Source organism: Ovis canadensis, chromosome 1, assembly GCF_042477335.2.
Source record: "Ovis canadensis isolate MfBH-ARS-UI-01 breed Bighorn chromosome 1, ARS-UI_OviCan_v2, whole genome shotgun sequence".
Lineage (NCBI taxonomy): Eukaryota > Metazoa > Chordata > Mammalia > Artiodactyla > Bovidae > Ovis > Ovis canadensis.
The window spans coordinates 67841528-67842330 of NC_091245.1; positions in this window are offsets into that span (position 1 = coordinate 67841528).

An 803-nucleotide genomic window follows, 5' to 3' on the forward strand; every position below is an offset into this window, starting at 1 on the left:
CCCAAAGGTGCACTCAGGAAAATGCCAGCTTTAAACACGAGTCTAATGGTGCACTGGTAAAGAATCCACCTCTCAATGCCAGAGACACAAGAGACACATATTTGATCCCTGTGTCGGGTAGATCCCCTGGAGAAGGAAATGGCAACCCGCTCCAGTATTCTTGCCTGGAAAATCCCATGGCCAGAGGAGCCTGGTGCCTACAGTCCATGGAGTCCCAAAGAGTCAGACATGACTGAGCACATAGGCACAATGGACTCATTCAACACAAAGCCAAGGAATGGCAACTAAAGCAGGAGTCAGATCATTTCCTGCTCCCATTTTTCCTTTCTCTGTGTTCCAACCCTCCCTTTCTCTGTGAGGGAGGAGCAAGAAACAATAGATAGGAGAGATGTGGGGCCAGAGAAAGTGAGATTTGTCACTAAATGGAATTCAGGGTTTTAATTGTTCCCAGGGTGATGTGTTTTAACGTGTCTTAGGCTGTGTTTGCAACTTAAAATGACTATGGGACTGACCATCCATTGTTGTTCAGTCGCTCAGTCATGTCTGACTCTTTGTGACCCCATGGACTACAGCATGCCAGGCTTCCCTGTCCTTCACCATCTCCTGGAGCTTGCTCAAACTCATGTCCATTGAGTCGGTGATGCCATCCAACCATCTCGTCCTCTGTCACCCCTTTCTCCTCCTGCCTTCAATCTTTCCCAGCATTAGGGTCTTTTCCAATGAGTTGGCTCTTTGCTTCAGGTGGCCAAAGTACTGGAGCTTCAGCTTCAGCATCAGTCCTTCCAGTGACTATTAAGGATTGA